Raw genomic sequence first — 13,578 nt, 5'->3', positions numbered from 1 at the left:
GGATGCCACCTGATGTGCTGAGATACCACTGATCCTGCCTGTAATGCCAACCTGGGCACCCTTTTTACCTGTCTTGTTGAGCTAATCTAGTAAGCTTCCTCCAGCACACACACAGACAGGGCCACACCAAACTGCAGAATGAACCAGACACTGAGATCAGTTCTGGGAAAGCTCAGCTTAAGGGAGCCACAGCACTCAGGTGTCCACCTCCCTTGGAGCGCAGACCCAAAGATATATTATGAAATCCACCTCCTCCCTCAATGCGGAGGAAGGTATACACAACCTGTGGACCCCCCCGCCACCTTTAATTATGATTTGTACATACAGGGTTATGTTATAAACAAGAAATAAGTTTATTAATTACAAAAGGTGAATTTTAAGTGACTATAAGAGATAAAAGACAGAACAAAGTAGATTACTGAGTAAATAAACCAAAGGATGCAAACTAAGCTCAATATATTTAAGAAACAGGTTACAAAATGTAATTTCTTACCCTAAATGTTATTTTAGGCAGGTTGCAAAGTTTCCGTGGTTCAGAGTTCCAGATATATTTCTTTTCAGATTGGACCCCAGTCTCAGTCTGGACTCCCCTGCTGCTGCCCTTCACGTGGCTTTAGCAGTCTTTCTTCTTGGGAAGACAGGCCATGGAGAGGAGGAGTCCCGTTTGCCTTCCTCTCCACCTTTAAATAGAATTTACATAAGGCGGGAATCCTTTGTTTCCCAAACTTGGCCCCCCTTCCCTTTCAGTGGAAAGTTACAAGAAGTCCCAGGTAATGTATAGTATCAGGTGACAAGACCACCTGACCTAGTAGTGTCACAATTACATGCCCAGATGCCTCCCAGGAGGGAGAGAGATTAGTATGTTCATGGTTTTGTTGTTCCTTCCTGATGGCTCATCCAATTTGATGGCCTGTTGTCCGGTGGGTGTCTTCCCAATACATACCCAGTTGTAATGGTTACATAGTCTATATTCCTAACTATAGGTACATGCATACAAATTGGATAATTATATTCAGTAAATCATAACCTTTCCAATGATATCTTACATGTGCCATCTTGCATAAAGTACATCTCAGTAATGTCATATTCATATCATAAGCATACATTCATAAAGAATATGGAGTCCAATTTTGGGCTAAGTGACTCACCCACCGTGATATAGCAAGTCAGTGAGCAAGCCAACCCCAGAACGCTGGAGTCTTAATCCCAGTGTCCTACTCTTAATACACTGAATCACATGCCTTCCGTCATATGAGAGCATGATTCTCTGAGAAGTCCACAATACTGGCTAGTTATTGTTCCTTATATTTTTCTTTCACAAGAATTTTAATTTGTTGAACTTTAATTATACTGATTATATCAATAACTGCAAACAAATAATATAGACACTATGGTAATATAGTTCAATCAGAGCACCATCACACAAATGCCTCTAAATAAAATAAATAGCATTTTTAGGATGTTCCTTCCTCAGGGCTTTTGATGCTTCATTTCACAATGCTCATGGGTTTCTAAACTCCCCAGCATTTACCTTCTTCAGATCTAATACTCATGTGCTGCTGTGTTCATTCACCCATTCCCTAACTATCCTATATACCAGCGGTCCTCAAACTTCAGCAGCCCAAGGACCCCTATTTTGATTTAAAATTTTTGGGGACCCCCAAGCCCTTCCCTCAAGGCCCCACTCCCACCCCACCTCTTCCTGCCCCCCGCACACTCCATCCCCCCACCATCACTCACTTTCACCAGTTTGGGGTGGGGGTTGGGGTGTGGGAGGGAGTACAGGAGGGAGTGCAGGATGCAGCTTCTGGGAGGGAGTTTGGGTGTGGGAGGGGGTGCGGGCTCTAGGGCAGGGGGTTGGAGTGCGGGAGGGGGTGAGGTGTGCGGCGCTTACTTTAGATGGCTCCTGGAAGCCACCGGCACATCTCTCTGGTAGCAGCTTCTAGGCGGGGGTGACCAGGGGGTCTCTGCGTGCTGTCCCAGCCCACAGGCAGTGCCCCGCAGCTCCCATTAGGCAGGAGCTGCGGAGTTGGCACTCGGGGAGGGGGCAGCACACAGAGACCCCCTGCCATCCCCTCCCAGCCAGGGGCCACAGGGACATGCCGCCACTTCCGGGAGCGAAGTGGAGCCAGGGCTGAGGAACCTGCCTTAGCCCCACTACACCTCCAGAGGGGGAGGAGTAGATCAGCGGGGCTCGTGGACACCCTGGAGTACCCTCAGGGAATCTCTCTAGGTACCATTTATAAAATCCAGTTTAATATTATGATCTCGCTGTATGTCACACTACAAACTCCATTTTGAAGGTGGGGCTTGTCTGCCTTCTCAATTTTCTTTTTACTTTCATGCTGAACTGAAATTCCAAGGAGTAACAACACAAATTTAACAACGGAAGGTTGTTAAACTTTGATGATCTTCTATTCACATAGAAGCCCCCTTGGACAAAGAGCTGGTTACCTCCCAGAAAAACCAGTGTATTCAAGTGGACTGGTAACTAGGCAGTGAACCACATGATGGGGAACTGATCATGTGATGAGACTGATCAGAGCGCCCCCTGACAAAGGGGATGGGAGATTTTAAAATTGCAGATCAGAAGCATAGTTAAGAATGCATGTGTTAGTATGCAGTGGTTTTGTAGCTGTGTCAGTCCCAGGATATTAGCGAGACAAGGTGGGTGAAATAGTATCTTTTATTGGATCATCTTCTGTTGGTGACAGAGACAAGTTTTAACTACCTTCACTCCCAATCAGTTTCTCTCTTCCCCCCACTCCGCCCCAGACTATCTTCAGATATTTTAACTGTGAAGGTCTAGTAAATCTCTACTGAGTACATGCAAACTGCAATTTTTCAGTGGCTTATAACGTAAGCCTGATATGGGAAGATTTCATGGTGATGATAAAGGCACATCCCTGCCCCAGGTCACCTCCTGCCAAATTTCAAGTCCCAGCTCCAAAGCATGGAGGCACATCATCTTCTCAAAGGTCACCAGAATTTTAACAAGGGCAACACAATATGTTTTTCCCTAGCCTCATTCTCAGAAACAGCTAAAACATTTAGGCTGAAATTAAATAAATAAGCAAGCCTGAGAGACACCTGGCATGCATCTGATGAAGTGAGCTGTAGCTCACGAAAGCTTATGCTCAAATAAATTTGTTAATCTCTAAGGTGCCACAAGTCCTCCTTTTCTTCTGGCATGGAAAATTTCAACTCAAATAGAAATTTTGGGAAAATTATAAGCAACTGAAAACAGGGTCCTGTTGGGCAACCTTAATAATATAATACAACATACAATATTGAAATACACTACTGGGAATCTTCATAATTTTATTCAATTATAAAAACAAAAGTGTCTCAGGGTTTAGCTGATCGCCTTATTCGGGGTCGGGAAGGAATTTTCCTCCAGGGCAGATTGGAAGAGGCCCTGGAGGTTTTTCGCCTTCCTCTGTAGCATGGGGCACGGGTCACTTGCTGGAGGATTCTCTGCTCCTTGAAGTCTTTAAACCACGATTTGAGGACTTCAATAGCTCAGACATAGGTGAGAGGTTTTTCGCAGGAGTGGTGGGTGAAATTCTGTGGCCTGCGTTGTGCAGGAGGTCGGACTAGATGATCATAATGGTCCCTTCTGACCTAAATATTTATGAACCTATAAGATTACAGCACCTGAACATTTTAAAAAGTGGCTTGCACGATTATATTTTACACTATGAATAAGAAGGTACTGAAACAGACCTGCTTCGACCAGTCAACACTGGAAAAGTCAAGATCAAGGCTGAAACTCCTTCAGGTTTAGACAGTTCACTCTTTTATGCAGCTGCTCTGCATTAAGAACTATCACTGATATCAATGAGAACACAGCTGCAGGATTAGGTCCTCAAGAATTAGATTCTGCCTTCACAGTTGGTTAGTTTGAAAGAAGAAGAAAAAAAGACCCCTCCAAAACCCAACAACCCATCAATAAAATGCACTTCTAATAGAATGGAAATTGGTTATACATCAAAACTTTCACAGCAATATAGAACTATTTCCAATATTGCATGTATGTTCAAGGGACTGAGTTAATATTTATATTATTATGAAAATAATCCTATACACATTTTCCTCATGAACATGGTCCACTACCCTCAACAACTATTTTCATTGCTCCTAAAGCCTAAACGTAATCCTCATCTATGTTACTAGACATATGACTATTAATGTTAAAATCTGCCTGGATATAACTCTTAAATATGAGTCTTCCCCCCCGTGCAGTAAAATCAACCATGTGTTTACTCTGTATAGTTACTTTTTGTATAATGTTTAATCTGATGCTCTGACTGGAAAATGAAGACTCCGACTAAAATGTAGGTCAGTTTCTAAACCCTATTGTTATTATTAAGTATATTTATTATTAATTATTATGCAAAGAGAGTATGTGTCCTGCTAGATTTGTTAATAGCAACTCTCAACATAAGGGATCAGGCTACGGTTTGCTCTGTTAAGAGACAATATTTTTTAAAAACCTCACAATGGAGATATAATGGTATACAGTGGGCTTTGCTGGAGGCAGGGTAGGATGAAGCCACATGGGAAGCAATGTTACTGACGTGTCCTTAATCCTGCACGGAATAAGAGCTTCAGTGCAGCAGTTATTTTATCTGCTGGTGATTTCATGCAAGATAAATTGGCTGCTGACCCAGCATTTTCTGTAGCAGAACTATTTTGTATTCTTTTTGCCATAGTGTTTTAAACCAAATCAAGTCCTATTTAACACTTCCCCCTCCAGATTGATCACAGATGTTAGCACTATGTCCATAGGCTTGTCTCTTTTTTTTGAATTATAGAACAGGCATATACTCCTACATTAAAGCAACTTCACTGTTGCTACTAATTATGTTTCATTTTCCATTGCCCTGGTTATTCCTGAAAATAATCACTGGTTTCAAGTCACAGGAAAATGATATTTATATTCATAGCACAGAAAGTCCATTTTTATAGTCATTAACAGAAGAATATAGATGTTGCCTTATATAAATTGCTACCCAAATGTTTTAGTCATGTTAGCGATAGCCAACACATTGCAAGAGCTACATTTTATAAACTCAGACAAGATCTTGTTGATTTTTATCTACCTATATATAGCCGGTTTGGCAAATACCACTAGCACACAGACTTCACTCTTAATCATGACAAATATATTGTATATGTCAGACTTGAAGAGCAGCTAATTCAGTCAACACAAATAACTCTTTAGTTTAATATATGAACATACTTGCCCAACTAATAAATAGTTGCACAGAAATTTACCAAAAAAGATGCCACAAATGGGTCTGATTAGCCTTTAAATTGTATATATATATATATACACACATTTAGCCAACAGAAAATTATGATCTCTGCCTTTATTAACAATCTTGTTGCTCAAGTAATAAAAGCCAAATTCACCACAGGTGAAGATGGATACAATTCCATTCCAGTTAAGGGGGTTGCACCTAATTAAATGCAAGAGGTGAATTTGGCTTTTTTTGTGTCCGCTGCTGATTAATCAATCAGGGACACTGGAAGGGCAAGTTATAAAGATAATAGTAGAACAATACAAAATCCTTGTTATGCACCTTGACTTTTGGTACAGAGAATGTTGAGTACTGAACAACAGAAACACCAGAAATATTGTATAACAAAGACAGCATTCTCATTTACCACTCCGCTTTCTCTTAAGGTGGTCTTGTCAAAAATAAATATATTTGACAGCATTTCCCTTAAATATGATCAAAAGTCCACCTTTACAGGCAAATATGGCTTAGATTTAAGTATACTAAAACACAAACACAGGTGAACTTGCTAATTACCAGAAGTAAAAGTGAGAGTTTCCACTATTTTGTGATTAATATTTTATAGATTTTTGTAAAGAAACAGACAATACAAAATACAAAAAGGAAGCCAAGTTACAGCTTGAATATATTCCTGAATACTGTACACTTTTATGGGAGCTCCAACAGAGTTATGTAATTTTACAACTTGTCAAAGCTGCACAAATACAAGGCAATACTAAACAGACATTAGGATGCGGGTTACAATACTACATATCACTACATCACTAGTTTACAGTGGTGAACTATTTTTTCTTTGTTTGCAACACAAAAGGTCTGAATACCTCTGTTCTACTCTTCCATTTTTCTTATATCATCCATCTGGTGATAACTGCAGCCCTCAAAAATCACAGGCTCTGCAATGGAGTTAAACCCAGCTTAACAGGTAAGTATCCTAGGACATAATTTTCAGCAGGGGTTTGGCTTGTTGAAGTCAAATGCCATTTTAGCTTAAATTCATTTCTTTCCATGGTTGTTTGACTGTTGAACAGTCCCACAGTATTATGCCAAGAAATGTCAGATGATAAAGCCTTATCTTGTGCAACCTCTATGGTACCCAGTCATTCTGAATAAAATCTTCTGTTGTATCTAGCTTAACCCGAGATCCACAGAGGCATTTTTAAATTACATAACATGTTCTGTCATTGACAATTTTCTAAGGACTGTGATAAATCCCCTTTCCATGCTGTCACAAAAAACTCAATTAATTGAGCTTTTATTAATAAAGCATACACAGTGAACGTGGGCCTGGGGAGTTAAAGAAGCATTTCTAAAGCTCCCCGTAATTCTGGGGTTCTGGAAGTCCTAAGGTGTCTGAGCCAAGTTGATATCTAAGCAAGTGTCTTAGGCCTCGTCTACAGAGTTTTGTTGACAAAAGTCAGTTTTCGTCGACAAAACAGCAGAGGTGTACACTACAATGCTCCTTCCTCTGACAAAACTCCCTGCTTTGCTGACAAAATAAAACCACCTCGACAAGAGACGTAGAGCTTTTTGCGGCAAAGTTATATCGACAAAATGTCAGTGTAGACACCGCACTTGGTTATGTCGCTGTAAATGGCCTCCAGGCGGTGTCCCAAAATACCCATCCTGACTGCTCTGTTCAGCAGTTCGAACTCCGCTGCATCCAGATACACAGGTGTCTGCCCCTCCCCCTTTAAAGGCGTGGGAATTTTTGAAATTCCACTTCCCGTTTGCTCGGCAAGGACAGCTCACATTGCATCTTCCCAGCTGACCAGGGCGGCTCCATGCAGCAAATGTTCTCCTGCTTGGAACATATCTGTGTTGTTGGATCTGCTGGCACTAGAGGAGAGGAGGCTGTGCAGTCCCAGCTCCTTTCCAACTGTTGAAACTTTGATACCTGTAGTCAGATAAAGGAGCTGAGGCAGGCATACCAGAAGGCAAGGGAGTCAAACCATCACTCCAGTGCTGCGCTGACGACCTGCTGCTTCTATAAGGAGCTGGACACTATCCTTGGCGGTGACCCCACCTCCGCTGCCAAGAGCCCTGTGGATACTTGGGCGAGGCTGGAGACAGCAGACAGCAAACTCAACCCAGAGGACAAAGTAGAGCACAAGGAGATCAAGTTGGAGGATGATGTGGAGCACACGGCAGGGTCATCCGGTGGTGCAGCGAGTCAGGACCTCTTTCCCACTCCAGTAGGGTCTAGCCCCAGCAGTCTGTGTCTGGCATGCATGATGCAGGAGAAGGAAGCTCTGGTAAGTGATCTTTTTGAGTTGATGCTGCTCGGTTATATGAGGCAGAGCTGCCATTTGCTTTGTATATTCTAGAAATGTACAAGACTAGCTGTGTTTGTGTGTGCTTCACATTCCCCTGTGCAGCTAAACAGTGCAGTGGAACAGTGTGTTAAAGCACACTGAGATTTCACATGGGAATCCTCCAGAGAGATCTCTAGGAAACTTTCCTGGAGGTACTCGCCAATCCTTTGCTGAAGGCTCCTTGGCAGAGCTGCTTTGTTCCTTTAGGACAAAGTGTTTTAGGACACTTTCTTGTGCCAATCAGCAATCATTTGTGCGGGGACCAAAGCAGCACACAAGCGAGCAGCAGAAAGAGCCAGTCTGAAGCTGCACGCATGCAGGAGATGCACCATTGCTTACTCTTAGGAGTGAGACATCAGCTTCAATCACCCCTGCATGTGGAAAATGGTGGCAGAATTTAAATATTTTTCCTAGTCGCCTGCAGTGATCCCCTTAAAAAACACCAAGACTCTTTGTTCCATCTTGAGTGCCCCCTGCTTCCCAGCTGAACTCACCATGTTTACAGCATTTGCCGAGCTGTGTGCTTGCCAAGGAACAGTAAGATTCATGTTTAAAAAGAGGTTCATTTTACTACAATGATTCGATGCTGTGCGTGCACTACCAATCATGCTTCTGTTTATTGTTTCTTCTGTTTATGTAGATGTGGCCTTCAGTGGAACCCCTTACATCCCGGTGGAGCACCTCCTCCAGATAAGAAAGAGACCAAGGAGGACATGTTTTGAGAGGTGCTCCAATCCTCAGAGGCCAAAAAACAAGAACACAGGGCATCGAGAGAGACTTTAAAATAAAATTATAGAACAGGCAGACAAAACAGAAAGGAGAGCCAGGAGCGAAATTTAATGGGCCAGGAGCGGATGATAAAAAGTGATGGAGGAGCAACCAGAAATGTTAAAGTCCCTAATCATGCTGCAGGCATAATTAATGCATGCTCGGCCCCGACTGCAGCCGATACAGAACTGCTTTCCATACCCTTCCCAAACTCCTCCCACACATTCCTTGCAACTTCCTGACCCTGTTCACTTCACCTCTTCAGACAGCTTCCAGAATGATAGCTGGACTTACACACAGTTATAAGAGCCTACATTGCCCTTCGCTGTTATCTCCCTTCTCACCGAGTCTTTTGTGTGTGTTATTAATTGATATTTAATAAAAACATATTCATATTAACAATAACCAATCTTTATCTGTCTCCTAAACATGGTGGTTGCTTCCGGAATTAAGATACAGTTGCAATTTGATCATTTGCTGACTACAAATCACGGTCAGTAATCATCAACATTTTCATGAAAGGCAGCAAGTTAAAGCATGGAAGAGTGCTGTATGGAAAGACACATTACTGGTGCTCATTGTCAAAATGGTGCCGTAAAGCCTCCCTGATTCAAATAGTCCTCGTTGTGCCTCTCTAACGGTGCTCAAAAATCAGTCACCAGGATATCCACCTCCACGCTCCACTCTGGGGGAAATTTTCTATCCTTAGCCTCACACATATTATGGAGCACACAGCAGGTGCTATGACCATGGGAATATTTTCCTCATTTAGGTCTAACCTGCCATAAAGGCAGCACCAGCATTCTATGGTCATTCTGCACCTGCTCAGCCTATTGTTGAAGGGCTTCTTGCTCCTGTCCAGGTTTCCCATGTAACGCTTTGTGACCCACCAGAGTAAGGCAGCGGTGGGCAACCTGTGGCCCGTCACGGTAATCCACTGGCAGGCTGTGAGAGAGTGTTTACATTGACCGTCCGCAGGCACAGACGCCCGCAGCTCCCAGTGGCCGCAGTTCACCGTTCTTGGCCAATGGGAGCTGTGGGAACCGGCGCAGGCTGCAGGGCCGTGCTGGCTGCTGCTTCCCGCAGCTCCCACTGACCGGGAACAGCGAACTGCGGCAACTGGGAGCTGTGGGCAGCCACGCCTGAGGACAGTGAATGTGAACACCGTCTTGCGGCCTGCCAGCGGATTACCTTGACGGGCCGCAGATTGCCCACCACAGGAGTAAGGGATATGCTGGGTCTCCCAGGATCACTATGGGCATTTCAACATCCCCCACTGAAATCTTCTGGTCTGGAAAGAAAGTCCCTGCTTGCAGCTTTCTGTACAAGCCAGTGTTCCTGAAGACGTGTGTGTCATGCACTTTCCTGGACCAGCCCACATTGATGTCAGTGATCAGCAAGCACCTGCAATACCATAGAGAAGCACTCCTTTCTATTGATGTAGTCCATCACAGGATAGTCCTGGCCCTAAATTGGGTTGTGTGCCCCATCTATCACCCCGCTGCAGTTAGGGAACCCCATTTCTGCAAAGCCATCCACTATTTCACACACACTGCCAGTAGGCACAGTCTTTAGTAGCAGGATGTGATTAATGGCTCTGCACATTTGCATCAATGCAGCCCCAGTGGTTGACTTCCTGACTCCAAACTGATTTGCAACTGACCAGTTGCAGTCTGGAGTTGGCAGCTTCCACCCAGTGATCACCATGTGCTTCTACACTGAGAGGGCGGCTCTCATTTTCCTGTCCTTGCGCCACAGTGCTGGGGTGAGCTCCACCCACAGTTCCAGGAAGGTGGCTTTCTGCATGCAAAAGTCCTGCAGCCACTGCTCATCATCCCGGACCTGCATAACAATGTGATTCCACCACTCAGTGCTTGTTTCCCGAGCCCACAAGCAACAATCCCCCATGTGCAGCTGCTCCATGAATGCCAAAAGTAATCTGGTATTGTTTCTTTTCATGGAACACAGCAGGTCAGGCACCCCTGATTCCTGTTCAGATTGGGTGCTCATGATATACTGCATGACCAGCTGTCATGTGTTCATAACAGTGACCACAAAGCAGTGCAGGATCCATGCTCTCAGACAGAAATGGTGGGTGCACAGTAAGCAACAGCTGTTGAAAAATGCCACAAAACTCAGTCAGAAGCCAATGGAATAATGGGAAAGAAAAAACTGCATCATGGGACATTGAGCATGCACCTCTGGTGCATTGCAAACCACTCTGCCTTCCCACAACTCCTAGCTGCAGAAGGTAGCAAGTAGCACAATGGAATACGTACCCACAGTGCACTGCTCTCACTGTCGATGCTAGAGCACCAACTGTGGATGTGTTCCACAGACGGAAGGAGCATTGTTTGAACATACACAAACGATGTAATTATACTGGTTTTTGATCATCAGCATAATCTCCGTCAACAAAACTCTGTAGTGTAGACAAGGACTTAGCCGTAAGTATGGACACTGTGGTGAGGGTGGCAGGCCGCAGCCCTGCTTTTGCATTAGAAAAGAGACAAAGCTCTCATCAGTGACTAACTGGGAAATCCATATGATGCCCCTGCTCAGACAGTTCTTCCAAATCATAGATTTGTTCCCAATTTTCAAGTCTGGGTTGTTCCATATAGGCACATCTGCATGAAGCTGAAGATGAAATTAGATTGGATACCTCAGAGCTTTTCACAGCCACCATTGTAGGCACCTTATTTTTCTCCATCGAACAAAAAGAGCCCCGTTTCCCATGGTCCCATCTTTCTTACTGAGAGCTTCCACTTGCTGCCTACTGTTCATCAGACCAGTAACACATTTTCATAACAATAATAAGTCCAGCTTCTAGCCGTCAGCCTTTCCGAGCATGACAAACTTGTTTGTGCATCAGTTGCTCCGGGAAGAAAGAGGGTGAGAAAAAGCCCCCAGTACATACGTAACAATATATTCAAGCCATTTAGTAAATCATAAATTCATAGTTCATAAATCATCACACAGTTATATGGTAGTCCACATAGAAATCTGTCCCCGTTAGCAATCTATATGGCCACACCTGCCAAAAAGAGGACCTGGGCACGTTAACCACACAAAAGAGGCAGGAGATTATGTGTCACTGTATCTAGAAGTATGTGGAATACCATCTGTGACTGGTTCCCCCAGGGTGCCACCTGGAACTGGGGTACCACTGAGCCCTCTGATCCACCAGCATGGGCTCCCTCTCACGCTGTGCTGCTGTGACAAGCTTCAGACATGCTCCCAATCTTACACTTCCACCAGCATACACACAAGTAGGGACACACCCAGCTGCAGTTACATGCAGGCTCTCTGACTAGCCACTGCACATCCAACAGTAGAAAGGCTAAACCAAGGTAACTCTCAGTTCCCCAGGCACGCACACCCTCTGGAGCATAAACCCAAAATTATACTGTCTTGCACTGCCCAGGGAACTGTACAGTGTAAGCTCACAGAGTTCACCCCACCCCTCAGTATGGAGAGGAATATGCAACAGCCTCTCTGAGCTAAGATTCCCAAGCCCTTCATTCAAACTCTCTGATTTAGATAAAGCAACAACAAGTTTAGCAATTACAAAAATAGATTATAAGTGATAGCAAACAGATCAAAGCAGATTACCTGGTAAAAAAACAAAAACACAAACTAAATTTAAGATAGGATATGACTTAGCAAATTCTCACCCTGGCTGATGATACAAGCAGGCTGCAGATTCTTAAGGGAATCTTCAGAGACAAGCTGCACTTGCTTTACAGCTTGGAATCCCCACGTCTTTCATACACAGGCTAGAAATCCCTTTAGCCTGGGTCCAGCACTTCCCCCAGTTCAGTCTTTGTTTCTCAGGTGTTTCCAGGAGTCTTCTTGTGCGGGGAGTGAAGAACAACAGATGATGTCACTCCCTGCCTTATATAGCTTTATCATATGGAGGGAACTCTTTGTTTCGAAACTTGGTTCCCAGACTGGTTTGTGGAAAAATACTGACATCCCAAGATGGAGTCCAGAATCATGTGGCCTTGTCACATGTCCTTTTAGAGTCATAGCAGCAATTATTTACAGGCTGTCTGGAGTGTTCTCAGGAAGGCTCAGTTCTTAGGAAGGAGATAAGCTTTTCATAAGACTTATTGTTTTCCCTAATGGCTCATTACCCTGAATAAGCCTTCCCCACCCACTATCCCGACCAGGGGTTCTCACAACAAATTTTTGTGTGGCCTCAGAGTGCATCCACCAACTATTGCTGGTGGCTGCACTGACAATTTTTCCTAAAATACATAATTAACTTTAGGAGAAACAAATAAATATGCACATACACATGTCCAAATCATAGTAAGTTATTTATGTAGGGTTTTCTTCAGACTCAGTAATAAATATAATTTACAGTTGTCTCTATTCTTTACTGGACCTAAACAGAACAGAAGCACAAATAAGGCGCTTTGCATGTTTATATCTTGTTATTGTTGTTTCTTTTGCTTTTTTGGCTGTACTTTTTTTTTTCTAAGACTTCCTAGTTGGTAAATCTTCTGCTGTGAAAAATGATATTTGTATGTTTGTTAATATCAGTTTTCACAGCAGACTTACTCAACCCCGGCAAGCCCTGACACAAATTAAGTCCTGGATGGGGAGGTGGGCAGGGAGGCAGTGTGCCCAGCGGAGCCTGGAGCCAGAGCCTGCCACCACATGGACTAAGCCCGAAACCCTGTGGCTGAAGCATGCCCCCCCCCCGCCCCCCGAGGAAACTGGGGAATTCACCAGCTGCCTGCACCTCCAGCATTTGTGTCCCTGGAGGGGGGCAGGGCCCAACCACTGCTGTAGGCCCTGGGAGAGGGGCACTGCTTTGTACCCCGCCATCACAGCCCAGATGGCTGTGGCCGCAAGAAAAGGCTCTGGTGGCCGCATTTGAGAAACACTGATCTAGACTGAAAGCATCTTGCCTAGTGAGCGTCACCCAGATATACCTACATGTGAAATACAGATACATAGTCAATATTCATAACTTCAGATACAAAAATGATACTTGCATACAAATAGGATAATCATATTAAGCAAAAAACTTTTTCAGTGCCACCTCACATGACTTATCTTATACAAAATGCATCATAATTATGCCATAATCATATAATAAAATAATAATAATATAGTTACTATGATGAATATGGGGTGCAGTGTCACACCATCCATGAATATGTTAAGACTGAGACAACTCC

This window comes from Chelonia mydas, chromosome 1 (genome assembly GCF_015237465.2).
Source record: "Chelonia mydas isolate rCheMyd1 chromosome 1, rCheMyd1.pri.v2, whole genome shotgun sequence".
Taxonomy (NCBI): Eukaryota; Metazoa; Chordata; order Testudines; family Cheloniidae; genus Chelonia; species Chelonia mydas.
The sequence above is the reverse complement of the archived record's forward strand: the minus strand, read 5'-3'. Positions refer to the sequence as shown.